Below are 27,937 nucleotides of genomic sequence, written 5' to 3'. Positions count from 1 at the left end.
CTTGGATACTCATCCAACCCTCAGCCCCATGCCATTTAAGTACATATTCTGCTGCTCCCCCATCTGTAACTCATTTAAATGTCTGTCTCCCCCACTAGATTGTAAACTCCTGGAGAGCAGGGATTGTGTCTATGATTACATTAATAATAGTAATAATAATAGTACTATTTGTTAAGCACTTACTAAGTGCAAGGCACTGTTCTACGTGCTGGGGTAGATATGAAGTAATTGGGTTGCACACAATTGCTGTCCCCCATGGAGCTCACAGTCCTAATCCCCATTTTACAGATGCGGTAACTGAGGTGGAGACAAGTGAAGTGACTTACCCAAGAACACACAACAGACAAGTGGCAGAGTCAGGATTAGAACCCATATTCTTCTGACTCCCAGGCCCATGCCCTACCCCCTAAGCCACGCTGCTGCTTTCTCCCAAGTGCTCAGTACAATAAACACTCAATTAAGCAGTGTGGCCTACTGGGAAAAACATGGGCCTGGGAGTCAAAGGACACCCAGCTCCACCACAGGTTTGCTGTGTGACCTCGGGCAAGTTACTTAACTTCTCTGTGCCTCTATTTCCTCATCTGTAAAATGGGGATCCAATACCAGTTCTCCATCTTACTTGGACTGTGAGCCCCACATGGGACAGGGACTGTATCTGGCTTGATTAACTTGTATCTAAAACAGTGCTTGACACATAGCAAGTGCTTAACAAGTAATACTATTATTATTATTATTACTGCTAATAATAATACCATTGATTGACCCTTTTCCCTCACTCCTCCACCCTGAGTTCCTAGTGGCCCTGAATCTACATGCTGTGGATTGCAATCATTATCTATCTTTATAGTCTTGCAGTGGGGACTCTTAGAACAAAGCAGGCAAATGAATGGGAGTATATTGCATATTTATGAAAAATAAACACTCAAATTAGTGTCCCTGGATTTTCTGGCAAAGATGTTCCCCACTTGAGGTTTAGAAAACCCAGTGTTCTTCACAGTGAACAACAATAGGGCTGTTGTTGACAGAAGAACTGTTCAGGTCAAAGAAAGGCAAAAAAAGATATTCCAGGAGCACTCAGCACAAACACCCTCAACTCCATTCCTCACCCACACAGGAAGAAGAGCCTTGCCTCCAGAGCACATTAATTCTGGGCACGATGAGCAAAGCCTGGAGCTGAAAAAGAGTGATAGTGGGTGGAAAAGGGTGAAGGAGAGAAGGTTGAAAGGAAATAGGACTGGATGTGCATTGGCAGAGGAATTCAGGATGTTTCCTCTTTATGGGTTTCCTCTGGATGAAGGTTCCAGCCCAGGGAGTCCACTGAAATTCACCTTGTCTTAATCCTTTGTGAATCTTCAGAGATGAGACCACACGATCTAAAGAGTTCTTGAAAACTCGGAAGGCAATGGTATTTCTTAAGCACTTACAGTGTGCCGTGCAATGGGGTAGATGCAAAATCAATCAGTGGCATTTACTGAATACTCACTGTGCTCTGTACTAAGCACTTGGGAGGGTACAATACAAAAGAGTTGGTAGACACAGTCCCTGCCCACAAGAAGCTTACAGCCCAGAAGAAACTGGCATAAATATATATTGTTAAGTACTTACTATGTGCCAAGTACTGAGTTAGTTGGGGAGAACAGATGATTAATCCCTATTTCACAGGTGAGAAAACTGAAGCATAAAGAAATCAAATGACTTCCTCAAGGTCACGAACCAAGCAAGTGGTGGGGCCATGGTTAGAACCCAATTCCTGACTCCTAAAGGCTGTGTTCTTTCCACTAGTTTTCCTCGTGTTGCTCTCTGAGATGGTCATTTTATGCCATGATCAGTAATCTCCTGTCCCTTTCACCTTCCTTTGCTCCCCACTGCCACATCTAGATCATCACAGACAGAAATGATTCCAGGGTTTCCATTAAGCCTACTGCATGCTGGGGCAAGTCTCTGGAATGGTAGTGAGTTCTCCCCAGAGCTGAAGCTGCAGGGGAGGTGCCTTAATCTCTCTCTCTCTCTCCCCGCCTCCTCCAGTTCCCAATTCTGGAGAATATAAACTCAGAACAATGCCCAGTGGCAGGTCCTTACCTGCCCAGGGAGGGCACATGGTGTCGGGTGCCAGGGCGCTACCCAGGGCTGGCCCAGAGATGATTGGAGGGTGGGGTTCTCTGGCTCCCTGGGGTAATCTCCCTCTGTTCTTCCTGGCAGTGCCTTCTCACAGGTCTTCAGCCTTCATGTTGCTATAGCCCTATTCCAAAAAGAACCCAGCGATTAACCCCAATTTGCTGAAACAGGTGCTGATTTACATGTTTTGCATGCTATTTGCCTATTTGTACATAATGTCAACATGTACAATCCCCTAGCCCTTAATATTTTCCTCACCAGAGTCCCATCCCACTTTCCCCCCACTAATGCTCATTCACCTTGAGCTTCTGCTCCTTTTTTTCCACTGTCCACAAACATCTAATTGCTTCCACTCCCTACCCTGTTCAGGTGGGCTGGCCCAGTCGAAAAAGAAATAATTAATTGGCTCCTATCTAAATCCATCCAGCCTCTATAGCCAACTGAATCTCTAAAAATCACATATGTCCTTGACATTAGGGCCATAACTGAGTGCCTTTTTGGCTATTTCCTGGAAGAAGCAGTATGGCCTAGGAAATAGAACACAGGCCTGGGGGTCAAAAAGCCTCGGTTCTAATCCCAGCTCTGCCACTTATCTGCTATGTGACCTTGGGCAAGTCACTTAACTTCTCTGTGCCTCAGTTACCTCATCTGTAAAATGGGGATTAAGACTATGAGCCCTATGTGGGACTGGGACTGTGTCCAACCCCATTATCCTGTATCTTTTCCAGCGCTTACAACAGTGCCTGGCATACGGCACTTAACAAATACCACAATTATTGCTATTGTATATCACCTACCCTCAAGCTCCACAATCCTTTTTAGCCTCTGGAACTAACCATTTACTACCCCCAAGGTAACCTTCATGTACCTAGATTCCTGGCATACTTTCAAACCCCCCTTTTCTGGCTGGGTGGTTTCTCATCCTCTGGTCTCTTGCCCCTCACCTCTTTTCAAAGTATCTGCAAACACTCTTCCTTAGTAATTATCCAAGCCAGAACTGGTCCCGGTACTTCCAATCTATGTTAGAGAATAGTCAGGTCCCTGTGCTTAAGAAGCTTAGAATATACCAGGGGAATTGGGCCAAAGGAATATGAATCAGCACAAATATGTCCAGATGAACTCAGGAGGAACCAGATTGAACTGATGTGGTGGGCTAGGTCACAGACTGTGTGAAGGGTTGGAGCATGGACGGAATTAGATGGAGAAGGAGAGCCTTGGGTAGGAGTCGAAACTGAGGTGTGGGCAGGGAATATGTCTCTCAACTCTGTTATATCATACTCTCCCAAGCACTTAGTACAATGCTTGGCACACATTAAGCACTCAGTAGATATGCATGATTGACCAGGTTGCTTGCATTCATTGAGAGAAGTGTTGGTGAAGGGATAAGGCGAGCCAGTTTCTCATGCCAAGAGAGCTCTTCTCCTCACTTCCCCAGTGACTCTGCCTTTTTTCCCCCATCTGCCCAGTATGCATTTGTGCAGTCGTGCTTGGAGCCAGGGGCTTACTGGCTTCCCTAGACCCTTTTCAGCAGAAGTCTATGGTTAGACTCTCACTCTGTAGAAATTAAAGCTCCAGCTAAGGCTTGGCCAGTGAACTGTAGAAGAGGGGTGAAGTCACATCAAGAAATAGTGACAACAAGCTTCATCCACTGAGTTTAGAATATTTTCCATCAGAGAGTTCTGCACCTGAGTTTCCCAGGTTAAAAATCGACATTCGACAGCTTCCCTTCCCCTTCACTAAAGCTCCCAAGGTTGTCTGCCTTTCACCACTCCCAAACTTGCTTGGTCTTGGCTCGTCCTTCTTTTGGACAGCAAAAACAGGCTGGTCAGTATCTGCTAGTGCTTTGCTTGCATTTACAAGAAACAAATGCCAGTTTTGTTTACCTTCCAGGAAACTTCCCTATTAACAAAGTCTGGGAAGATGTAGTGAAAGACAAAAGTTTAAGTGTAGAGCCAAACTATCTGACAGGTCCTGTTAAGGTTATAAAAGCCAAGGAACGCATGACAAAGGAAAAGCTTCATATACTCCCTGTAACTGTGGTAAACTGCCACAAGACACTATCTCCTCTTCCAAGGTGCTTTGAGACCTGAAATATCTGAGCATAAGAGAGTCATTTCAGGACAGTGGATCTGTCTTCTTGACATCTGACTTCCTGATTAATTTGGTTTGGTGCCAGTATTATATTTGGTGTACACATACGTGTATGTATGTGTGTGTGTACATGAATTTCCTTTTTTCTTGCTATATTAATTTACTCGGAGGAAACACTTGTAACACGTTTTGAGAAATCCCTTGCACAGGATCAGATACAATTCTCTCAAGGCACTGCCCATTTGGCAGCAAAAGCCACAGTAGAGGTAATGATGATGCTCATTAAAAATCCAATGTAATTCTCCTATAAAGTAGGGGCTGTGTTTTTAAAGAACCTCATGTTATGGGAAAATTACATGTGGCAACAACTGACTTTTTGGGAGTTAATGGGTTAAGAGCTGGATGGTTCAAAGATACCACCACAGTCGACATTCCATGATGGCAATTCCTGTATTATATATGTCCACGAGCATAATATTTTACAACACTCTTGCTACTCAATGTCATTTCACTGTATTACATACTGGAAAATGGCTAAAACACAAAAACGCATAGGAAAATAAGGCTATGGACTGTGACAGATACAAGATAATCAGATTGGACACAGTTCCTGTCCCACACAGGGGTTCAGAGTCTAAGAGGGAAAGAGAACAGGCACTTTAACCTCATTTTACTGATGAGGAAACTCAGGCACAGAAAAATTAAGAGATTTTCCCAAGGTCACAGAGCAGGCAAAGAGAGAAGATGGGACTAGAACTCAGATTTCCTGACTCTCAATCCCGTGCTCTTTCCTCTAGGCCACCCTGCTCCCTCTCAGGATTATTTATGTATTTATTTTCCACCTTTATCTTTTTTCTTGTATTTTCAAATGTTCCCATCCTCAGCATTTGATTCATCATTTCTATATATTTTTCTTCCTTCATCCGGATTGTGGGCCCCATATGGGACAGGCACTGTGTCTGAACTATCTGTCTTGAATTCATCCTAATCAATCAGTCAGTTGAACTTCTTGAGTGTGCATTGTGTGCTAATCTAAGCCCTTGGGAGAGTAGTTGATAGATGTGTTTCCTGACCACGAGAAGTTTGGGGGGGTGGGGGTGGTGAGGGGATGACAGACATTAAAATAAATTACTGATAGGGAAAATGGGGGCTTATGCTTAGTACTGTACCTGGCCAGTAATAAGCACTTAATAAATACCATAATTAATTAACTACCAGCCCAGGCTTCTTTCCACTGAATCTTGCTGCCTCAGCAACAATTTCTTAATTTAGCAGCCTTCTGTAGCTAAGGTGGTTTGATTGATTTTGCCATTCCAGAGGCCTCTCACGGCAGTGGGAACTGTCCAGTCTTGGATAATAGATGAAAAACATAGGTTTTTCATTCAAGTGAAACAAGACAGACTATATCTAACTGTTTCTCTTGGGGAATTTACCAAGCTTTATGGGAAGCTAGTGGGTGGGGCAGCCTATGGAGCAACTTCCTTTCACAATGAACCCAACCTCCCATTCACAACTGTACCGTCAGGTTTTGTCATTAAAATCAAATGAATTCCTGTCAAGAAAAAGGTGGGGTGGGAGTACGGGATACGGCTCCTCTAGCCTGTTTAGCTCAACAATATGGTCATTCTCAGAGCAGTTTCAAGGGAAATGGAGGATAAAAGAACCTGAATAAATGATCAAGAATGTATGACACCTGTAGTGACCCTGGAGGTGAGCTGGAGATGGATGCACCACAGTCCCAACAAAAGAGAAAAGTTCAAGATCTCCTCCTCCTCCAGTGCTTCCAGGAAAGAGAAAGTCACATCAATAATTTTGGGATTAAGTGCTTGCTATGTGACAAGCACCCTGTGCTAAGCTTTGGGATAGACCCAGCAAAAATCAGATAGGCCCCAGTCCCCGTCCCACACAGGGCTCTCGGTGTAAGGCAGAAACAGGGCCGATATTTAAACCCCATTTAGTCGAAGAAAGGTACAAAGAAGCTATGGGGTTTACTCCAAGTCCCACGGTAGTCAAGTTGCAGAGCTATGATTAGAATACAGTTCCCCTGATTCCCAGTCCTGTGTTTTGTCCACTACCCAGCAGCTCTTCCCAAACTGGCCTGATATCTTGCAGTGTGGTCCAGTGGGTAGAGCATGGGCCTGGAAGTCAGAAGGACCTAACGATAACAACTGGGATATTTGTTAAGAGCTTACTACATGCCAGGCACTATACTAAGCCCTGGGGTGGATGACCTGCGTTCTAATACCAGCTCTGCCACTTGACTGCTGTGTGACCTTGGGCAAGTCACTTCACTTCTCTGTGCTCCAGTTACCTCATCTATATAATGGGGATTTAGACTATGAGTTATATGTGGGACAGGAACTGTGTCCAACCTGATTATTTTGTATCTACATCATTGCTTAGTAAAATGCCTGGTACATAGTAAGCGCTATGTGTTATGGTAACAAATATCACTATTATTATTATTACTATTATTGCTGAGAGTTTCTCTCAAGCCTACACCAATGAGGCAGCAGTAGGGGCTGAGCTAGCCACCCAGGTTTCTGGACCAAGGAGCAAAGGCTGGACTGATGAGGAAATGCCCACGTACTAGGCACTTTCACTTAGATTTGCATCTTTTATTCACCCCTCCCTCAGCCCCATAGCACAGAGGAGCAGGGAGAACAGTGGGTGGGAGGAGCTGGCAGTGGCCCAGGCCCAAGAAGCCCCTTTCACAACCTTGGATCAAACCCCCAAAAGCTCACAGATTACTTAAAAGCCGAGGTGTGGGACAGCCTGCTTCACCCAACAGTCACTGATGGCCACCTGGTATGTTCTTCGTGAACAGGACCTCTCCGCTCCCCAGGGCATTGCTCTCCCCCAAAGGGAATGTCAACGAACCTTTGTGATTGGCAGACCTGGAAGAGTGTGCTTGGCTAGCTGGTTCTGCACACCCACACGTGTCCTGAGGTGTGAGTCGTTGGGCTGCATTCATGCCCTCTGTGGCTCCGGTGATCATGGGTAATCACGCCTTAATGAGGATTAACGAACTACCTAAGCCAGTTGGGCGACTGCCTCTGGGACCTGCTGCTTTTAAGAGCTGAGTTTTCCCCTTGTTCTACACTACAGTGAGTAACCAGAGGATGAGTCAATACTTGCTAATGTTAAAACTACAACCGAGTTCTCATGTTTCAGATTTTCCCCGGAATTGCAGTACCACAGCCCAGTGGATCGGACTTTCATGTTCATGCATTGCCCTTAACGCTTGGTGCTCTGGACTTTGGGTGCTAATTCTACCAGAAGATATGCCTCTGAACCTGTGTTCCCCAGGCTGCGACCCGGGGGTGTAGGGGGAGGGAGAGGGAGGTCATTTGTGACAGCCAAACAGACACGTGCCAAGATACCCCTTAATAATTCCTGCATTTCTTAGTCTTTCCCTCTCCAACCTTCTCACATCTCCTCAGGCTCCTCAACATTTTAAAAGCCTCCACCCCCAGCCCACAGCTCCCTTCATACTACCTTCCCTCAGACCAGTTGCTACCTCTGCCCTTGCCTAGGCCTTGCTCAGCTGCAGAAAAATATGCCAGAGGTCATCACTGTTCCCTTATGTTTCCTCTAGACTGTAAGTTAGATGTGGGTAGGGAATGTGCCAGTTTATTGTTCTCTTGTACTCTCTCAGGTGCTTAATACAGTGCTCTGCACATAGTAAGCACTCAGTAAATAAGCCTGACAAAAGAGCTAGCTGATGGGTTTTTATGACTTGGGATGCTGGGAATTGATCAGGGAAGGTATGTTTGAGGAGGCGGATTTTGAAAATAGGCAAGGATATGTCTAATGGATTTGGGTGGGGAGAGAGTTAAGGCGCAGGAACAGCGTAAGCAAAGGGTCAGAGGATTATTGAGAATGAGGTATAGCTAATAGTTTGGCTTGAGAGGCACAAAGAAAGCAGGTTGGGGAGTACTGGGTAAAATCTTATATGACTGTGTTACTGGGCACTCTAAGTGAGGAGAGGTGAGACTTTGAGGCAAAGGCCCAAAGGTTCACCTAAAGGTGGTAAGTTGGAGGAAGCAGAAAAGGAGGATGGACTAGGGAGTCAGAGGCAGAAACAGAGAAAAGGGTAATATAAGCTTTAAGTAGTATACTAATGCTTTGGGGGTTTTTATCCCACCACCTGGCAGGCCTAAAATGGAACCGACTAAGACTCTCTCTATTGTCCAGGAAGGCAGCCCTCAAAGAGTCCTCAGCTGCAGAAGTAATGGCATCCTCCCAAGGCCTCCTAGTTCTTCCAGAGTGGGAGGTTGAAGGAGATTCCAAACTCCAGAGTGGGCATCCAGGTTGACTCTGTTAATGATTCATGAACTTGACCATTTAACAATGCTTGGAAAAGGTACTGCAGATCACTTTCCATGCTTATCTGGAATCCACTTCAAAAGCTGGACAGTCCTTCCAAAAACCCTCCAGGAGACCCAGGCCTCTGAGCTCCCTGCCGAGGACACCCTTATCTAACTCAGGTCAGGACACAGTGCTGGAGCCAAGTAAGCAGGGACTTGGTCTCTTTTTATGATATTTGTGTATGTCAAGCATTGTTCTAAGCACTGGAGCAGATACAAGTTAATCAGGTTGGACATAGTCCCCATCCCATATGGGGGCACACAGTCTAAGTAGGAAGGACTAGGATTTCATCCCCATTTTACAGATGAGGCCACTGAGAAGTTAAGTGACTTGCCGAAGGTCATATAGCTGAGAAGTGGAGGAGGCAGGATTAGAACCCAGGTCCTCTGATTCCCAGGTCCATGCTGTAGGTGCGACTGTACTCGGTGTACTTGTGCAAAATGGCGGTATCCCATTATCACTTTCACAGCAGTACATGCATGATGTTACACATCTCTATAGCCACTACTTCAAATGTCGTCGGCAGCCACCCTGTCTTCTCTGCTCCCTCCCAACCCCTTACCAGTGGGAAGGTCATAGCAGCAAACCAGAGGACACCAGGAATGAACCACAACCTCAGGATTCATTCATTCATTCATTCATGCATTCAATCGTATTCATTAAGCGCTTACTGTGTACAGAGCACTGTACTATGCGCTTTGAAAGGATGGCCGAGGCTTTAAGATAAAGGAACTGGGATCCTGCTTATAGTCTCCCTTTCCCAGGCAGAGCTCCAGTCTGCCCCTGGAATTAATTCTATGTCCACCTCTATTCATTTCCCACTTTAATCAAATGCTTTAATTGCCCCAAACCAAATGCTCTTGCCCCAGTACTTTGACTTTTCAAGAACTTGGTCTCTTACCCTTGAGCGAAACTCATTTCTATCCTTTATATGAATAGGAAGATCTCCTCCAGATGTATGATATAGCTCAGAGGCCCCAACCTATCTGACTATCATTCCTATATTGTTTTCAGATGTTGTCGGACACTCTGAAAGCAATTTTCAAGTTTGTTTATTGTTTTGTCCTGGGGTTTGTTGCGGGTGGGGGGGAGGTGGCATCTTCTCACAGAGACTTTGACTCAGACGTGTAAGGTAGAGAAAGGAAGTCCTGCAAGGCCAGGGGACTTTTAGAAAGAGAGGCTTGTCTTTGAAGGACAGCAATAGCTACTGGCCTCAGCTTGGACAACTCTGTTTTTCTTTTTTTTATGGTCTTTGTTAAGTGCTTATTATGTGCCAGGCACTGTACTACGTGCCTGGGTAGATACAAGCTAGTCAAGTTGGACACAGTCCCTTGTCCCACATGGGGCTCACAGTCTGAATCCCCATTTTACAGATGAGGTAATTGAGGCCCAGAGAAGATAAATGATTGCCCAAGGTCACAGAGCAGACAAGTGGTGGAGCTGGGATTAGAACTCAAATCCTCTGACTCCCAGGCCTGTGTTCTACTCACTAGGCCATGTTGCTGTTCTTGGGTCTTCTTACTCTAATTCACCCCTTCTTATTCCCTTTTACAAAGAGGCATTTCCCAAGGGGAAATGGAGACCTTTCTCACTCATCCTAACTTGCAAAATAAAACTGTAATGTTTTGAGAGTAGAGGAAATAAATTTGGTTCTTTCAGCCCCTACCCATTGCTTCTCTCTCTAGTCTTCTTTTCCTCCTCTCTCCCTGCCCCAACGTCTCCTGTCTTTAAAACCTTTCTGATTTGGCCTAGAGTCAAAGAACTGAAATGGATCCTCCACCTCCAGAGTTCAGGGTCCAGCTGGCCCCACTGGTGATGGCTACGGGATCTCAAGCTCACACCCACTAGCCAACAGCCCGAACTCCTGTCAGAGCCTCTGCACTGGGCAGGACAAACCGGTCTGCTTGGCTCTCCACCTGTCTCCTCTGGACTTGCTGTCTTTGAAATTGGATAGAGAAGGTTTTGGAGTGTGGGGCACTGTCAATACACAACAGACTTGATGTTGATTAATATTTCCTTCCACTGGGCAATGGCTTCTCTAGACAGTTGTTAAGGACACAAGAAGGGTGGGTCTCAGGTTTGTGCTTGCTTTACTCTGTTAAAAATCCTCATCGGTTCCTTCCCTCCTTGTAAATGGGTTGTCATCATGTGCTTGAGTCTGTCCCTAGGTATCAAACCTGTCTGACTCATGGGCCCTGGTGGGTCGGCCCACGGCAGGTCACAGCCACATTTAGGACTGGGTTTGGACCTGGGGAGCAGCGGGGCAATGGCTGAGTCCTTAGACTGTATGGGGGGAGAATTTTTGTGATATCAGTGCTCATACCCTATGGGGACAACCTCAGAGGAACAGACCACTGAGTATGTGCAGCAGTGCCCCAGGAAATGGGGATTGGATGCTTTTCCATTCCTTGCCCCAACCAGCCAGACTTCTCCGACAGAGCCAGGCCAGGCCAGGCAAATCTGGGCCATGCAGGGCATTAACCCAATTAGAACTTCAGAGGAGACTTATAGACTAAGGAGAATAGGGCCCTCTTCTTCTCCCTAGATTTGGAATGGAGCTCAGTGACTAGTAAAATGCAAGGGAACACTTGTGGGACTAAAATCTTCTCCTGGACACTGCAAGTCCAGCTGGATCACAAGCCCTTCCCCCGACTGCTTGTAAGAGGTCAATGGTTGACTTTGGTGGGAAACCATAGGCTTCCACTTCCTTCTCCTAGTAATCTCGTCCCTTTAGATGGTAAGCTCGTTTTGGCTGGGAACGTATCCGCCAACTAGGTTGTAATGTATTCTTCCAAGCACTTAGTACAGTGCTCTGCAAATAGTAAGTGCTCAATAAATACCACTGATTGATTGGTTATGGTATTTACTGAGTGTTCACTCTGTGTCAAGCACGGTGCTAAGCACAGTGCTAAGCACTAGGGTAGATTTAAACATAGCATTTCAGATGCAATTCCCATCCCACAATGGGCATACTCTCTTCACCTTCTGCCAGCAGAGGGCCCATTTCTTCCCATGTCAACCGCCACCCCTGCTGCCCCCCGCCCCCACCACTACAGCCCCCAAAATAATAGTGGATCTGAGATCCTGTCAAAGACCGTGGAATTCAATGCAAACTCTTAGAAGAGTGACTCTAACATCATGGTTCTCAAACTTTTAATTACCCTGGAACCTTTCCTCAACAACAGGTTCCTACAAACCTCTGCCATCTTCCTACAATCTCTTTCATCACACTAACAAAAGAGTGTACCTTTTTTTTCCTCTTTTGGACATCTCAGAAGATCTTAAGGCTGAGAGAAGGGGAGGAAGGGCCCAGTAAGGGGCAGAGGAGGCACGCTGGCTACATTCACAGAGTCAGCACTTGTCACTGTCACCATCCAATAGCTGATTCAAGTACTGAAGCTCTAGTTTCCACCACCCCACATTGGACCTCTGCACAATTCCCTAAGGGGCCTGAAATGCCAAGAACACTTGACAATTTTGAATACTTTTTTAAGTCGTGCCAAAATTATCAGATGGGCACACTTGAGAATCACTGCTCTAAAACCAAAAGGAAAGCAGAGATCATATCTTCTACCTCTAGGGTAACTCTCCCAAACTCTTAGTACAGTATTATGCACACAGTAGGTGTTCAATTCTTTTTTCTTGTTAAGCGCTTACTATGTGTCAAGCACTGATCTATGGGGCTCATAGTCTATGTTGGAGGGAGAGAGATTTAACCCCATTTTACAAATGAGGTAACTGTGGCACAGAAAAGTTAAATGAATGCCCAAGGTCATACAGCAGGCAAGTGGTGAAGCCAAGATTAGAACTCAGATCTTCTGACTCCCAGGCCTGTGTTCTTTCCGTTAGTCCACGATGTGTTACTATTACTATTGCTACTGGAGGTTCCTGTCTAGCAGGACTTCATAAAAAGCTAGAGTCAGAGTCACTGTGGGATAACAGGTGCCCACCCATTTTTAGGTTGTACTTGCTGAATGGCAAATTCAGTTCAAAAGGAAGTTCAATAAATACTACTGGTTGGAGGGCAAATTAAACACTTTGTAGGTATGATGAGGCATAACCTAAAAGCTGCTGAATGGCAGTGGGCAACCACAAGACAATACTGGCAGGCAGGCAGGTCAGCAGGTATGTGGCAATCAGGAGAGGGGAGGCTCTGCTTGAGGTAAAGTTTCAGCAGATTATGGCACACAGGCCTAGGGCATGCCATTGTCAAACCTAACGGTGCAGAAAAGGACCACCTTGATAGGCACATCAGTCTTTTCAGCCAACTAACCCAAATGAGATGGATAAAGTTCACCACTGGCAGGGTCAGCTTCAAATGAGAATCACTAGGTAGAAACTAAAATAAACACTAAATTTGATCTCCTTGGTTGTAAATAGCAGGCTACTGAGAAAGATGAGGGATCTCTATTACTAGAAAGTTTACATAAAAAAAGGACCTCACCCCAGGCAGGCTCAGCTGATCCTCCCTGCATATAAGCATACTTTGCTGATTCTTCTCTTTCTCCTTTTCTCTGCCTCTCCCTGCCTGCCTGCCTGCCATTCTTCTTCACTCTTCTTAAAAATAGTGACATTTGTTAAGTGCTTAATTTGTTCCAAGCATTGTACTAAGCACTGGGGTAGGTGCAAGATAATCAGATCAGACACAGTCCCTGTCCCATATTGGGTATATAGTCTAAGATGGAGAGAGAACTGATTTTAATCTCCATTTTACAGACGAGAAAACAGGCACAGAGAAGTTAAATTCCTTGCCCAAGGTCACATAGCAAGAAAGAGGTACAGCTGGAATTAGAACCCAGGTCCCCCGACTCCCAGGCCCATGCTCTTTCCAGTAAGTCATGCGGCTTCCTCTATTTATCTCCTCCCCTTTATTCTCCTTTCTCCAGAGGCTGGAGCCCCAGAGTTTCCACAATTACGAACTTCACTACACCTCCCTGAACATCCCTCTTCTACTAGTGGGGCCAAATCAAAGCAGGTAGCACTCAATAAATATCACTGATTGGGTAGACAAACTGCTTATAGCCTCCATTTTAGCCCCCTTCACCTGCTGCTGCTCTTTGCTTCTATGGACCATGCTGCTCCTAGTTCAAGAACCCAGATGCAACTTTCCCTGAAGAGAATGGAGGCCTGGGAGGATATATCCCGGATCCAGAGCATCAACAGGAGGAATGGTGAAGGGGGGGCAAGAGAGGTATGGATTATGGGGCAACTATGACTGTTGATAGACTTTGTAGGTGGAATCAGTTAGCTTTTCTCCATGTGTCAGTCCTCACCTTTTTAGGTTCTGAGCTGCTTGCTAGTGTTCCGCATAGCGCTTTGTGAGTCGGAAGCTGAAAGAGAAGCAGTATGTCCTAGTGGTCGAGCCCGGGCCTGGAAATCAAAAGGACTTGGGTTCTAATACTGGCTCCACCGCTTGTCTGCTGTGTGACCTTGGGCAAGTCACTTAACTTCTCTGTGCCTCAGTTACATCATCTGTAAAATGGGAATTAAGACTGTGAGCCCTATGTATGACAGAGACTGTATCTGACCTGATTAACTTGTATCTACCCCAGTTCTTAGTACGATGCCTGGCACATGGTAAGGGCTTAACAAATACCATAAAAAAGCACCTATGAGTATGGATTCACATGGGGCTGGAGGCAGAGGGGAGATGAGCCTGATAGGAGCCTTCTCAGTTATTCCTTGATACCCTTGGGTTAACTCTCTTCCAGGAGTGTAAAGAGTTTGGAGGCTTGGTTTTTCAAGAGTCTTGCCAGCTCTAGGATTCTTTGATTCAAACTGGAAAGGAACAGAAACATCAGTCCTACCAGCAGCTCACAGAATAACTCCAATCCAAATAAGGCCTCCCAAAGGAAGGAAGGAAGTAAAAAGATCAAAAGTAAACCTCAGTGGCAAGGGAGCTGCAGCAAGTAGGAGTAAATCAACGTGGGTATTTATAGACCGTGCAGACACTTAACCCTTGGAGAGTCCAGAACCCAGCATTACCCAGTGATGAAGATTCCAGAAAGCTGGGGGTCCTCCCTGCCAAGTATGGTTTGGGAGGGAGGACTTTGGAGTGAGTGCTGGGTAAACAGGCTGCGTTTATTCCCGTTCAGTATTCATTCATTGTTTGCTGGGAAAAGTGGATTGAAACGAAGGGCCTATTTTCTCCAGGCTCCCAGGGCCGACAGCTGACAAAGAGCAGCTTGTGAATCACACTTACCAGCAGAAATGTATCTATGGATACTGCATTGCATTTTTCTATTGAGAATGCGGGCAGATTTTGCATGTATTCCTTCACAGTTTTTCTGCCATCAGGCCTCCAAAATACCCCAGGACCCCACAGTGCACTCCTAGTTATCTGCTTTGAGGCTTTCCTCTGAAGCCCTCTTCAGTTGTCTGGGTTTTTTTTTTCCTGCTATCTCAGTCTAAAAGTTGAGCGCTTCTTCTTTTCCCTTAAGCTTCCCTTTCTGAGGCGGGGCCGGGGAGGGGGTCGCCACCTTTCTCGTTGGTCTCTTCTGCCAGACTTAAAAGTAATGGAATTTGTTATACGCTTACTCTGTGCCATGCACTAAGTGCTGCAGAAGATGCAAATTATCAGTTTGGACACAGTCCCTGTCCCATGTGCGGTTCCCAGTCTTGATGAAACTTATGACTTGTCCCTCCTCTAAGTCAATAATGTGCTCCCTTCTCCGCTCACATAGCTTAGCCTCCCTGCCTCCACAACTCTAAGGATGGGATAAGTGCAGTAGCAGTGTCCCTGGGCCCTGGACCCTCCTCAGTTTGCTCCATGGTCAGAGTAGATCAGGGCCAGCCTAAGGGGCCAAAATTTAGGGAACACCAAAGATGGTCGGGGGCCTTGGGAGCACCCCCCTGACTTTGTGTTGGGGGCATTCCATTACCCTCAGCACCACCGCCACCACCTGTCTGACAGAGCCCATATTCTGGGAGGGGTGACAGAAGGAATGACTTCTGAGACAAAAGTTTGGTAGGATTGACCTCTGAGATAAAAATTGCAGAAACACTGCGTGCAAACAAAGCCTTTCTTTTCCATCCCCATCCTTACCCCAACCCTATTCTAATGCTGCTGTATTGGACTGGTGATTTGGGTTGCGGGGAAGGGGTGAAAGGACAAAACCCTTGGCAGCTCAATATTTACTGGTCCTCACAGCTAGCAGGGCACAGGCCTAAACTATTGTCTTAAATGCCCCAAGACAGTGCTGGGTTTGTCATGGCTTCTCGGGGTGGTTAGTGCAATGAGACAGGCTACCAGAGGAAGTTGTGATGCTTTTATCCCTGGAGATTTTGAATGAGAAGGTAGATGGTCGTCTGTCTGGATATTTAGGTCGTCTTGCCAACCCATCTCATTCCATCTCACCTCCAGATGCCCCTGACTCCTTACCAGCCTGGCTAGCATGATTCTTTTTTAAAATGATATTTGGTAAGCACTTAGTGTGCCAAACACTAATCACTGTGGTAGATAGTGAATTAGGTTGGACACAGTCCCCGTCCCACATGGGGCTCACGGCCTAAGTAGGAGGGAGAACGGGAGAACTGAGGTACAGAGAAGTTAAGTACCTTGCCCATGGTAACAGTGCAAACATTTGGCAAAGCTGGGATTAGAACCCAAGTTCTCTGACACCCAGGCCCATGCCTTTTCCATTAGCCCATGCTCCTTCTCTTGGTAAAATGCCTGGATTCTGCAACACAAGAATAAGAAATTCTAGGACATAAGAATAAAGAACTAGAAATTTCATTCCTGGGTCAGACCAATAGTCCATCTAGCTCAATATTTTGTTTTCTATGGTGGCAACATGTCTAACTTTTCCACTACATCCATAATTTTCCTTTAGTAACCCATTATAGACGACCCTCGTCCCCTCCGCCACCCATGAACTTACTCAGACCCTTCCTGACCCTACTGTTGCCTTCTGTCTGCACAAATTCCTGTGGTACTGAGTTCCATATGTTTGCCACCTGCTGTGTGAAGAAGGGTTTCCTTGTGTTCATTTTGAACTAAACACTTTAAAGCTTCAATGAGTATTCTTTAGGCTATGGGATTCGGTGAACAATAATTCCTTGTTCACCCTACCCACAACCTTCACGATTCTGTAGACTTCCATCATGCCTCCTCACAGGCTATGTCCTTACTTACTAGGAGTCCTAATTATTTCAGTTAATGATAACCTAATGAGGATAACCTCTTTAGACAAAAACATGTGGATTTTATCAGCCATGCCCATTAGCTCATAAAGCTTTCCTGCCTTCTTTCGACTGGTTTTACTTACCTGGGGCAGGTGCCAGGCTTCTGTCAGTCCCTTAATAGTTTTAAAACCTACTGTGTCCAGAGTACTGAACAAACATCTGGGACTGGGGAAGTATACTAGAAGCAAAGCATCCATCCAAGCATTGTAAATCTCTATAGACGTATAATAAAGATGGAAGTAAATCATAATTCCTAAGAATGGTCCAAATATCCAGAAGTGCTAAGGAAAAATGTCTGCTGATCCTCTTGCATAGTACTCTCTCAAGCACTTAGAACAGTGCTCAGCACACAGTAAGCACTCAATAAATACCATTGATTGATTGATAAATTCAAATATATAACCAGTGGCCATTCGATTGACTCATCTTGGGTTATTCTCTACATTCAAACGTTAATCCAAGCACTTATAGGATTTCCTCTGCATCAGGCAATACATCATCCAGCCAAGTCAAAAACTATTCTTGACCTAGGTGGGTCAGTTTTGGTGAGGTGGATGCAGGGTAGTTATAATTTCCACTACCTCCCCAACCACTCACTTCTGTCCACTACCTGCCACACTGCTCACTGCTGCCCATCACCACCACCTAGCTCAGGCGGCACTTGTTGCCACTGGTGACCAGTCGAATAGAACGGCTAGAGTCAAGTGACAGTAATAATGATAATGATAATAAGAATGATAATAATTGTGCCGAGCACTGCAGTAGATGCAAGATAATTCATGTATTCGATCGTATTTATTGAGCACTTACTGTGTGCACAGCACTGTACTAAGCACTTGAGAGAGTATAACACAACAATAAACAGTGACATTCCCTGCCCACAATTAGCTTACAGTCTAGAGTGGGGGAGACAGACAGCAATATAAATAAAATCACAGATATGTACTTCTGCGCTGTGGGGCTGGGAGGGAGAAAGAGCAAAGGGATCAAGTCAGGGTGACACAGAGGTATCTGAGGCACAGAGAAGTGAAGTGACTAGCCCAAGGTCCCACAGCAGACAAGTGGTGGAGCCCGGATTAGAACCCATGACCTTCTGATAATTGAGAGTTGAGTGAGCACGGGGTGTCTTGACTTTGACCCAATTGGCCCATTTGCTAAGGATGGGCAACCATTTGAAATTGGCAGGGATTAGAAGGCCCTGGCTTCCTTTCTCTTCCTCACTTCTAGTCCTGCTAAAGGAGGGTGGACTGGTAGTTTCATGGGTTGGGAACCTTAGGGAAGTTGCATGATTTTTGTCATCTCCACACATGACTCCTCCCATCTCTGCACTTAGCTAATCACCCCACTCTCTCCCCCATGTAGCAATTATATGTGTGCATGTGTGTGTGAGTGTGCGTGTCTGTATGTACTTATACCTTTACACTTTATTGTTTTCTCTTCCCAGTAATTTATTTTAATGTCTTGTCTCCTCTGCTAGATTGAAAACTCCTGGAGGGCAGGTATCACGACTATTAACACTCATGAAATACCAGTGAACCAATGCGTTGCTAGGTTGGACCATGGCAGTCAGCCAATTGAGAAGAAGAATCCAAGGGATGTGACCCTAAGGGGAAAGGCCACAAGCCAGATTTCTGGTATCAGCTTTCTAGGGTTCCCCACTGCCAACCTGGGTCCCTTAATGTGACCCCAAATGCAAGAAGAGGTGGGGGAGGAAGAGAAGAATGTCAGAAAGACAGACATGGTGATTTAGGCCTCTGGAACAGCAGTAGCAGCAGTGGGATTCCAGGTAGCAGGTAGGTTCTGGATAGGCCAGGGAAGGGGACGGGCAGGCACACATGGAGCCAGGGAGAGGGACATGCAGCCACATATATGGGATTGGGGAGGGAGACTTGCATACACACACACACACACAGTGCTGGGGAAGGGGACAAGAATATATACACATGGGACCACGGAAGAGGATATGCAGACACACCAGGGGCCAAAGAGAGGGATGTGCAGACACACCCAAGAGGCCAGGGAGGGACCCACATACACACATACATACCAGTTAAGCAGTTGGAACTTGGCAGAGAGCCCATTCATGCTTGTGGTTGGGGCTGGGTGGGGCCCAAAGCAGCTTGTTCCCAACTGACTTTGAGATCAAGGAGGGCTCTGGGCACATGCTGAGTTCAGGGCCAGGAGAAAGCAGTGGCCGAAGGCCTGAAGCTACAGCCAACCCCACCTTAGTGAGAGTTGGTGCAGGCATCCCAAAACTCAGTGGGGGTGAAGCTAATGGAGCCATCCCCTTGGCCCCAGTGCCAGAGTTGGACCCCCGGCGGACCCGTGCGCCCTCTGTCAGCGTGGGAAATGCCCGGGTTCCCGGTTAACCTGATGAATAATCCTCTTTGCAGGTTCCGGATTGGCAGGGGAAGAGATGCCTGAGCTCTGCCCAGGGCACTGAGCCCTGGAGCGAGACACGCAAGCCCATCTAGTGCAAGGAGAAGGGAATTGTGGAGTGACTCACAGCTAATTGAGAAATTCCCTCAAGTGCAGAACACCCCAAGCGTCCACAGAGCCAGAGCTGACAGTTGGGGAGCCACTTCCCTCAGGCTGACTTCCGCCAGAGGAGCCCTTGCACAGCGGAGCAACTGTGACGGTGTCAGTAATGCACTGCCGGAAGAGAACAGTGGGTGCTCAGAGAAAGCAGCTGTTCAGTTAGTAGACCCTAATGCAGCGGCACACAGCTGCCGAAGTTTGTGTCAAACCTGTGGTAAGTGAGGCATTTGCCTCAGGGGCAACCCCCTTCATCCTTCTGCTGTGCCCCTGCACATTGCCAGTATGCCACTCACCCTCCATGTTAGAAAAAATGGGTAGAGAAGAGCGGGGAAGATGATGAGGATGAGTCAGTCCTGTTACTAGCACCCCTGTTCTTCTTGTTGGCTGGTGGAGGCCAAAGAAGAAAGTTATGTTTTGAAGAGAGAGAGCGTATAGGCAGTTTCACCAAGTTCAGCCTAGATAATTGGCCATTTTCTGATCTATTCCATGGCTTCTCCCTGCCTCCTTACAAAAAAACCTGTACCTATAGAGAAACACCAGTAAACCTGACTGTCGTGTCATCTCACTGTAGAGCACAACAAGGAAAAGAGTGAGTTACTGCCAATCCATTGGCAAAGATTGTTTTCTTTGGAAGATGCCTTTTCTACCAGTAAAGACACACTATCTAATCAAGTGACCAGTGGGTGGAAAGCGGTGTCTGATTAAAGCTGATTCCCTTGCAGGGCAAGAGGAAGGAACTGGTCAGTAACCCATGGGTGGTTAGTGTGGGTTCAGTGTTAGGAATTTTGCTAATCACAAAAACTTCCCTAGCTACCATCAGGAAATATCTTCCTAGGGCAGGTCCCGAGGCAGGGCCTACAGGGGGAAATGACCTATTGCACCCTACAAAATTGAATTGCTCCTTTTCTGGATTAAGGAAGTCTTTAGACTATGAGCTTGTTGTGGGCAGGAATGAGTCTTTTTGTTGTTATATTGTACTCTCCCAAGCGCTTAATATAGTGCTTTGCATATAGTAAGTGTTCAATAAATGCAATTGAATGAATGAATGAAAGAAATGAAAGAAGGAACATGGGAAATTGAGACATGAGGCTCAAACTTTCTATAACTTTTTTCTTCCCAAATTTGCTCAATGTTTTCACATCTATTGCTTCGTTTTTTCATTTGATTTCAGGTAGGCAGAGAGGGTTAGGGATTAGACTTCCCAAATTAGAGCTAGGGAGCTGAGCCACAGAGAGGTAAAGTGTCTCACCTAAGCACACCTAAAGAGTCAGAGGAAGCTGTGTCCAGAATGCTAGCTTCTTGTCTCGTCTTATGCTGTCGAGTCGCCTCTGACCCATAGCGACGCCATGGACATCTCCCAGAACAACCCACCTCTATATGCAATTTTAATAATAATAGTAAATATTTATGGTATTTGTTAAGCAGTTACTATGTGCCAGACACTGTAGTAAGCACTGGGTGGATAAAAGCAAATTGGGTTGAGCACAATCCCTGTCCCACATGGGGCTCATAGTCTTGCTCCCCATTTTACAGATGAGGTAACAAGCACAGAGAAGTTAAGGCAAGCTTTACTCCTTACTTCCCAGCATTGGGGTTTTTATTCCTGCCATAAACTGTTTTCCAACTGATGTCATTAGGGAGTGATGGACATCTTAAGTAAAGTATCCTTCCCTCTGGGAGGGATCCTGAAGAGTGTACAGTTTACTTCTTCTGGAAGGTTCCAGAATTTTTTAATCTATATAATGTTCAGGCTTCTACTGGCCTTGGCTATCTGCAGAGGGATGTCCCGAGTTTCCCTCTAGAGTGAGGTAGTACTTAAATCAACACCCTAGCCAAAGTTATTTAAAATCAACACCCTAGCCAAAGTTATTTAAATTGGTGCTAGGACATGACTTTAACCACTTAACCATTGGCTGTGACTTTCACTTCCACTGAACTGTTCCAAGGGCTTATTACAGTGCTTTGCTGCACACAATAAGCACTTAATCACAATCAGTCATCTCCCAAGCACATCAGTACATCTTTAAGACTTTTAGGTGGCATTCCACAGGCCCTCTGAAAACATCTCTCTTAGCTCTTCCCTCTCTCTTCTCCCCATCTCCCTGATTTTTAAATGCCCAAGGATCCCATCAGCCCCTTTAGTAAATGACTTTCTATTAAGAGCATCTTTGATTAGGCTCTGGAATGCAGAGGGCCCTGCACTATAGCAGTTAGGAGAAATTACAAAGGAAATAAGATCCTCCAGTGTAATGAAGGGAAGACATGGGATATATAATGGCTTTTTTGGTGTATATATTTTTTATTTTTCAAAAGCACTTTCACATCAACTATCTCATTTTATTCCCACAACATCCTCTGAGGTAGGAAGAGGTTTATTATGTCCATTTTACAGATGAGGAAACTGTAGCACAGAGTGGTTAAGTGAATTGTCCAAAGTCACACAGCAGGCCAGTGAAACTATAACCCAGGTCTCCTGAATCCCACCCCCAGGCTCTTCCCACTGGACCATTTTCCCATCTCCTATATCTTTATATATACATTCAAGTGAGCAGAACAAATAAACAAGCACAGTAATTATAGCTGGGTAGAGATATGAGCCAGTTGTGAGCAGAGATCTGAGCCCATCGTGGGCAGAGATTGTCTCTTTTTATGGCTGTATTGTACTTTCCAAGCACTCAGTACAGTGCTCTGCACACAGTAAGCACTCAATAAATACGATTCAATGAATACATACAAGCTCCATGAAATCGGGGAGCAGGGATAATGTTACCTCAAGAAGATGCTTGAATTATCCTGACCCTTGCACACTGTCTGACCTCTTGGTTTCCCATGTGACCACAGGAATCTAGTCCTTTCTATAGGGAAGCCCAACCCCAAAAGAGGAAGTAAGTTTAATTTCAGGGGACTCACTCTCTGGTTCCTCCTCTCCTTGTCATTGGGGATTATAGCCTCTGGCAGAGAAGGATTTAGTTCCTGCCATAAAAAGAGAAATAAACAGGAGACCAGCAAGTATTCCATCCCAGGAATTAAAATGGCATTGGGCCAGATATGCTGGGGATGTTATGATGCCATTGATGGTTCTCCTTTCCCTGGGAGGGGCTGGCCAGAGAGAGAGCAGGATGGGAACCAAAGTCATGATTGGGATATCGGAGCCAGAGGCACGGCTGTATTGTTCAGATCTCACCAGCTCCTTATCCCATCCTGCCCCTCTCTCCACACCATTTAATTAAAAATCTCAACTTTCTCCAGATACCTAGTCTGTGGTGATCATTTGCTTCTGCACCTCTTCTGCCCCGAATCACAGAGGAATAAATGCAGCTTCTGGACTCAATTTGGGGGGTATAAAGTGAGCAGATTTCTGGTGGGCTAGCCAGGGGCTGGAGTCTCCAGGAGGCAGGTGGAGTAGAAAGACAGAAAGGGAGAGGGCAGAGGAACACAGAGGAGAGAACAAACAGGGATAGGAAGAGGGAAAGGGATGAAAGTGGGACAGAGGAAAAAGAAGAGAGGAGGGAACGGGTGTTATTTTTCACAAGTGTCACCACTAATAAGTAGCAGCATGGTGTAGTGGTTAGAGCACAGGTCTGGGAGTGAGAAGGCCATGGGTTCTAATCCTGACTCCACTACTTGTTCTGCTATGTGACCTTGGGCAAGTCATTTCACTTCTCTGTGCTTCAGTTACCTCATCCGTAAAATAAGAATTAAGACCGTGAGCCCCAAGTGGGACAGGGACTGGCTCCAACCCAGTTAGCTTGTATCCACCCCAGTGCTTAGTACAGTGCCTGGCACTGGAACTGGAAGAGAAAGCCAAAGAGCAGGGAAGGAGTGGAGAGACTCCTTCTCCTCATTCTTCTTCTCCATAGCCTTTGCTGTTATTGCTTCCACTGCCCTGTCTAAACTGGCCCATTCTGGGTATGTAGGAGGTTGACAGAAGATCTAGTGAAGCCAGCAACAGGTCACTTTCACGACACTAGAATCTCTTTGGATGGTCTTGGAATTGATCTATTCTGCCACAGTGGTGATGGGTTTGTTTTTTTATGGCATTTGTTAAGTGCTTACTATGTGCCAGGTAGTGGAAATCAGGTTGGACACAGTCCCACACTGGGCTCACAGTTTTCATCCCCGTATTACAGATCAGGTAACTGAAGCACAGGGACGTTAAGTGACTTGTCCAAGGTCACACAGACAAATGGCAGCACTGGGATTAGAACCCAGGTCCTTATGACTCCTAGGCCCGTGCTCTTTCCGTTAGGCCACACTGCTTCTCTGCTGCATCAGCCAAACAGGATGAGGAAATTGGACAACTTCTCCACTTTTTTTCACCCCACCAGGCTGCCATCACTGGGGTCAGTGTGGTGGAACCCTCGCCTTCCATTCTCCTGCAAGTGTCATCTTCCTGCTTAGTGCAGGACCCCTAGCCACCATTGGAGGGGGAGGCGCTGAGAGAATTAATAGTCATTAGGCTACCCAGCTCTTCTTATTAGATGCCCCCTGCCCAAGAGGAAAAGCGAATTCCAGCCTGGCCCTAGCCTAGGGTGATGGCTCACAATGTTCAGAGATTCCTGTCACTCCTCTGCCAACTCAGAAATAATAAATGCACATTGTATGGGGGGTATTGTGGGTACTGGGCAACTTATGCAACATACAGACTTTTTGAGGAAATCTGCAGAACGTAGAGTATGTTCCCAAGGGCCGCTGACCTCCCTTGATTCAGAGACATTGTGTTCCCTCCCAGTTCTCCGAAAGCACTGGGGGCCACTTCTGACCCACAGAAATTAGCAGCAGGAGACAAGGAAGAGAGAGGCTGGGCATTCAAATAAACAATACCAGGTAAAAAGGCAACCAGTTCCATATAAATTCTGGAGTGGGGCAGACCAGCTGAAAAGCAGATGAATGCCCACCTTATATATCGGGTCTGAGCCAGGCCTGAGAAATGCCTTCTTGTACATAGGCCTGGTTATGCCAAGTGAAGTGACCCAAAGCATGATGAGATAGCTGACAGGACACTTCTGGCCTCACCCATCCTGGGCTTTCCCACGACAGTCCCAGCTGACCTAAGTGTTCCAAAGGGTCTTGCGGCATTCCCAAACTCAACATCTGCTCCAGGAAACCGGAATAACTCATAGACAGAAATGTTTGGTTCTTTTCAAAACAAGATTCCTCTTCCAATGCTATCAGGGCAAGTGCCTTACTGGTGTGCAGGCCCTAGCAATTCAGAGCAGTGACCCATTAGATGGATGTGTCTCCCTACCATGGTCTTCTTTTAAGTAAGTACCAAAGAAAAATCAAATCAACTCACACAGGGAGCAGGCAAAGGAATAAAGAAATGGGGGAAAATAACCCACCAGGGAAAAGAGGCCAGATTGTGGAAAGAGTGGTGAGCCAAGATTTAAAAATTATTTTTAGAATTTTAATACTAAACATGTGCCCTGTGCTATCAGTCCCATCAGCTGAATCTGTTTGACCAGGCTATGTGGTTTAATGTGGTCATGTTTGGAGGTAGGGGGGAGGGATTAATTGACTTCTCAAGAACTCTTACTGTCAAACCCCTACTGCTTTAGAGTTCTACGTAGGCTACGTCTATGCATCCTGCCACACAAATGTTGGATCAAGCAACAACTGTAAGACTTGGTTGTCTCCTCCTGCTCGGAACTGAGGTACTTCCTTTCCCTCTCTCCCTGCCTCCCTGGCTCCCCCACGTAACAGGAAGATGTCTGATTGTTTCCTCCTCCCAGAAACACCTCCCGGCTTCTGCACCGAGCACTCCAGTGGCAGTGACAGAAAGAAGGGAGGGAGAGAGGGAGGACCAAAGGAGGGAGACAGGAAGGGAGAAAGAGCGAATGAACAGGTCACCACTCAAAAGAGCTCCGGAAATAACATGATCTTGGGCTTAGGGAAGGATGGGGGTTTGTGAGAAAGCAGTGAACTTGATACCTGAGGGACTGAGAGGATGGCCAAATGGTGGCGGAGAGGTTGGGCCGAACCTTGCATCCTCAAACTGCATTACTTCCTGCTCGCTTCCTGGGGCAAAGCTCACCCCTTGCAAGGCCCTGGCAGTGCAGATGCCCCTTGAAATCATGACCCCCACACCCTGCCCTTCACCCAGACTCATCCAGGCTTGCTACAGTAGCACCACCCTCGCCTGCTACATGCAAAATGCCTGCATCACCTGAAGCCACCATCCTGTACCACCATCATGTGCCTGTGCGTCAGGTTCCCTACCCAGGTCAGTGTGAAGTCTGGCACGGCAGCAGCAAAGCGAGACTCAGAGCACCCAGTAATTCATCCCAGAACACCCATTCTGTCTTTTATATTTTTATTGGAATACTGTTCCAGTAAGTTCTGTCTTGCACTGATTGTGTGGAAACTGGGGGAATCTAGGACAGGTTTTTGCTTCCAGGCAGATCTGTATCTGAACCAAACTAGGCTGATGACTTCCAACCAAAGAGTTGCCTCCCTTGGTATGGGTTTCTTGGGACATAAGCAGAGTGACCATTTTTGAGTCTTGGATGATCACCAGGACCAGGACCAGGATCACCTGACTATTCGGGCTTGTCCCTAATCATGCCAGGCAAAGCTTCTGGGGCAAATTTCATACAGGGGCCTGAATTGAGGGCTACAAATCTGTCTAACATCCATCCTGAAGAATTTAATATAAAGGGCAAGAAGGACATCCAACACACTGTTTCCTCAGAGCCTCCTGCTTCCACTGCCTAATAATGGCTTTTTTTTTGTGCTTTTCTAATGTTAAATACCAATCTTTTCCTTTGTCCCGAAAAGACATTGCAAATGTTCAACTTGAGAGAAAGAGAGTGTGTGTGTTTGTTTGGGGTGGGGGATGCCTTTCATTTTTGAAATTAACACTACTGGCAGTGTGCTTCCTATCTGTGCATATGGAATGTTGTGGAAAAGGAGAATACTCAATCTACACCCCTTCACACACTATATGTTTTTAAAGTTAGTTCCTTGTTGTGCTAAGCCATTTGTTAAACACAGGGCTCACATCTTTTTTCAAGCCTGCCTCTTTGCAACCTTGAGAAGCCCTTGCTCTCTCTCTCTTTTTCCCAGTTGCTCCCCTGCCAGGCTGGCAGGCATAGAAGTAGAAGTAGTAGTAAGTAGTAAGAAGTAGTAGTAGTAGTGCAGGACCCTGTACTAGGGTTTGGGAAATGCAGACTAAAGTGGAATGTTTCCTGCCCACAAGGAGTTTACAATCTAACGGGATGTCTGGCCTGTCTGATGAGGAGGTCTCCCAAAAGTGTGCTGTGAACTCTAGGCAACAAGTTTTCACAGGAAACAAATGATCAACAGTATTGCTTGAGTGACCTCTGTCCCTTTTACTACCCTCCACCCCCTCCCCACAGTTTGTTCTCACTCTTCCTGTCCAACAAATGGCTTGCAGCTTCCCTGCATCACGCCCTCTTTCTCAGTCACCTTTACCACCTCCTGTTCTTTCCAGGAAGCTTTTCTGCCCCATCACTTGTTCTGCCCGGCCCCTGCCTTCCCCACCCACTCAGCAGCTCAATTTTACTAAGGTGGGATTTAATTTTTCACCTCTGCTACAATCATAATTCTATTTTTTGCAGCCTGCTTACTGCATAACTCGAAAACCTCCCTCTAAGAGCCTCTGAGTCGAAGTGTGACAGTTGTTCACCAGGAAGAAACAACAGGACATGGGTTTGAATCACAGCAAAAGACAGACTTCAGTTACATATGAGAACTTCCTGATTGTCAGGTGGATTCAGCACTGGAATAGGCTACCACTTAGCACATCACTTATTTTTTTTTGCCTCCCAGAACACAGAAGCAGTGTGAGCCAGATTTTTGTCCCATTAGCCGTGAGTGCTCTGGTTTCTTTTAAATGCATGGACCCTGAAGCATGTGGTAGTTGAGTGGATTCGGGGATTTGTTTGTTTTTTGCTTATAAATGAAAATTACTCAACTCTGACAGGGCAGGACCAAAGCCTGGGTCATCTCAGGTCATACTGGCAGGGGAAGCAGGCAAAGGGTAGATGCCAAATGAGTAATCACAGCCCTCCTCATGCTTCACATTGCTCAAATCCTGTCCTCCTGTATTCACCCCACTGCTAAATCGTTATCAGTTGGCACAGTATAATCCAATTGGTTTTGCAAGTTGTCACAGGCACACATGGACAGTGATGATGGATGATGGGCCAGCAGAAAGGAATGCTAGAGGGGGTCTGGGCTAGTGAAATCTTTGTATGAGCAGGTTAATTCTGGAAACCTTTTCAAGGCTGTTCTGTTAAGGAACAACTAAGGCTTAGGGTTTAGGACTAATTCTCAGCTCCCTGTAAGATCTGGCAAATCAGCTCTAAGAGCCTCCATCTTTCCATGCCTAAAATAAAACTGGCAATAACTGCCCACTTCTTACCTCTTGTGAGGTAATGAGGAAGGGATTAGTCAGAGTGATACTTGGGGTAAAATTGTCAGGTACTTGAAAGCCTTGCATTTTTCAACGGAGTTCCTCAACGGACCACATGTAACAATTAGTCCAGTACGACGATCCCAACATGACAATCCACTTCCAGAAACTCGGTTCATCTGTCATGGTACCAAACAATCACAGCAAAGCAGCACGAGGGCTAACTGTGACTATGGAGCTCTGCCCCAGGGTTATGTCAAG

General features: G+C 46.1%; 1 long non-coding RNA gene across 1 annotated transcript in view; it reads right to left on the bottom strand.

The window, feature by feature from the left end:
* The window catches only part of LOC114805717, a 72,606-nt gene that overhangs the window by 17,243 nt on the left and 27,426 nt on the right, over positions 1–27,937 (bottom strand). The window contains exon 4 of the long non-coding RNA XR_003753739.1: positions 2,080–2,239. This is a non-coding gene — a long non-coding RNA (uncharacterized LOC114805717). The remainder of the gene's footprint in view (positions 1–2,079; positions 2,240–27,937) is intronic.

The sequence above is a fragment of the Ornithorhynchus anatinus genome, chromosome 19 (assembly GCF_004115215.2).
Source record: "Ornithorhynchus anatinus isolate Pmale09 chromosome 19, mOrnAna1.pri.v4, whole genome shotgun sequence".
Lineage (NCBI taxonomy): Eukaryota > Metazoa > Chordata > Mammalia > Monotremata > Ornithorhynchidae > Ornithorhynchus > Ornithorhynchus anatinus.
This window is presented reverse-complemented; position numbering and strand designations above follow the sequence as displayed.